This window comes from Palaemon carinicauda, chromosome 7 (genome assembly GCF_036898095.1).
Source record: "Palaemon carinicauda isolate YSFRI2023 chromosome 7, ASM3689809v2, whole genome shotgun sequence".
In the NCBI taxonomy this organism is placed as follows: Eukaryota; Metazoa; Arthropoda; class Malacostraca; order Decapoda; family Palaemonidae; genus Palaemon; species Palaemon carinicauda.
The window spans coordinates 34,816,176-34,818,675 of record NC_090731.1 but is presented as its reverse complement, the minus strand read 5'-3'; positions in this window follow the sequence as shown (position 1 = coordinate 34,818,675).

Below are 2,500 nucleotides of genomic sequence, written 5' to 3'. Positions count from 1 at the left end.
GCGATAGTGTTTGCAGTTTTTTTTAACAAAATCGCTGGTACTCCATCTGGTCCGGCTGCCGATCCATTTTTGATTTCGTTTATAGCCGTGACAATATCTGCTTCATTAATATCTATATCCGTTAGATATTCAACATTTTCTTCTCTCATTTCTGTTTCATTATTCTCATTCGCAATTCTTGGCGTGAACTCACTCTTATATTTTTCTGCTAATATGTTGCATATTTCCTTTTTTTCATTCGTTAGCCGTCCTTCAATTCTTAGAGGGCCTATTTCTATTCTCCTTTTATTCATCTTTTTTGCATAGGAGTAAAGTACTTTGGGGTTTCTTTTTATATTTTGAAGTGTCCTTTCTTCTAAGTCCCTTTTTTCATTTTCTTTCGACTGCATAATCTTTTGTTCTGCATTTTCTATCTTACATTTTATTTCCCTCATTTTCCACACATTTTTTTCTTTTGCAAGATTTTTCTTCCACTTTTTAATTTTCTGAAATAAGATCCTTCTGTCTCTTGGTATGCACGTCTTTTGTTTATTGTTTTTTTTCGGTACATATTTTTCAACAATTTTCTCCAGTATTTTGTACAGTATATCCGTATTTACCTGTATATTATCACTTATAAATACATTTTTCCATTCTTTATTCAGTTCTTCATTTATTTCTGACCATTTTATATTCTTACTGTAAAAGTTATATTTTCCATATCCTTCCCAAAGTTTTGTGCTTTTATTAATTCTGTGATCACTTGCTTTGGAATGAACTATCAATTCTATGACATTGTGGTCTGAAATTCCCGTGTTATACACTATTATTTCTTTAACATAATTCACCTCATTCACAAATACTAGATCTAGGACATTTTCCTTTCTTGTTGGAATGTGGTTTATTTGTTGCATATTATGTTCTAATAGCATATCTTGAAGCTTTTCAAATTGCCTCTTATCTTCTGCGCTACTATTACTCTCTTTTTTATATGTATACATACAACCACTTTCTTCTATCCGTTCTTTCCAATCCACGAAAGAAAAGTTAAAATCTCCGGATAGGAGTATATTCCAGTCTTTATGGTTTCTACATATATCATCTATTTTTTCTATTATTATGTCAAACTCCTTAGTATTTGGGGGTCTGTAAACTACAATATTCACTAGTTTTTCAAATTCAAATTCTACCGCAATCAATTCACATTCTGTGAGAGAGAGAGAGAGAGAGAGAGAGAGAGAGAGAGAGAGAGAGAGAGAGAGAGAGGAGAGAGAGAGAGAGAGAGAGGAGAGAGAGAGAGAATTTATGAAGCTTACAGATCTCTTTTCATAAAAATGCATCGAGTTTATACATTCGTCATACTACAATATATTGAAATTATTTTTTTCAGAAAGCCGAATTCTATTTTTTTTTCTAATAAGTTGCTGTGGAATCAGTTTCTTTCCATATGCCCAAATCTGTTCAATTCTCTCTCTAAGAACTTTATCTGTTTGATCGATATAATATTTTCACACGAATTAAAGTGGATATAATATACGCAAAATTATGCACTGCCAGGAGAAATCTTTATTAAAGTTGTTTTCATAACGTACTGCTCTTAGATCTACATTAACATTGTTATGAAATTTCAATGTTAATGTAGCATTTACGTCTTCGTTCGTAGATTCTACCAAAATGACTTTAAATTTGAGATAGTAGACTCTTTAAAATAGAAAAAAAGGGTTCGTTTTAAGAGTATCACATCCAACTTAATTTCCAAGACTTCACAAGTCGGTCTTCAAGGAGAAAAGTTCCCATTTTAGAAGATGATGTTTTTGTTATTCTCTGGACGGAGTTGAGACATTATTCCATCACCTATTCCCTGACCGTCGACAGCCTCTTCAGGGCAACAATTCAAGAACTAAATATGAACCTTAATATTGAATTAATTAAGCTGATATACTGTATACTGTATGGGTAAATAATATTTCATTTTAGATTTTTCTGTGTGTTCACTTACTTGTATTCAATTTTGATTTTCTTGGATTGTTTTGCTTATTTCACTAGAGCTTCTTGAAACAGAATCCAAATTGTGTGACGATAATCCTGGACCATTTGATATATTTCGTGGGATATATATATAATTCTGCTGGTTATGTAGCATTAAGAGAAAACTATAAAGATGGATGGGAAAATGTAAGGAAGAAATAGAGAAAGAGAGCAGTGATGAACGGTATAATTTTCAAAGTAGAATTATAGTTGGAATAATTTAGGTCTTTATTATTAAGTATCAGTGACTAGTAGAAGTTTCGAAATGTACAATGCCATTTAATGTTTAATTTCTTTTTATCCGAAATATTTTTTAACGTCCCCCCCCCTTCTCTCTCTCTCTCTCTCTCTCTCTCTCTCTCTCTCTCTCTCTCTCTCTCTCTCTCTCTCTCTCTCTCTCTCTCTCTTCATAACTTTTCCCATGCCAAATTTACCGCTTTTCTAACAAAGCGAGAAAATATTCATTTCTATTTCAAAATACTTCTCATATAAT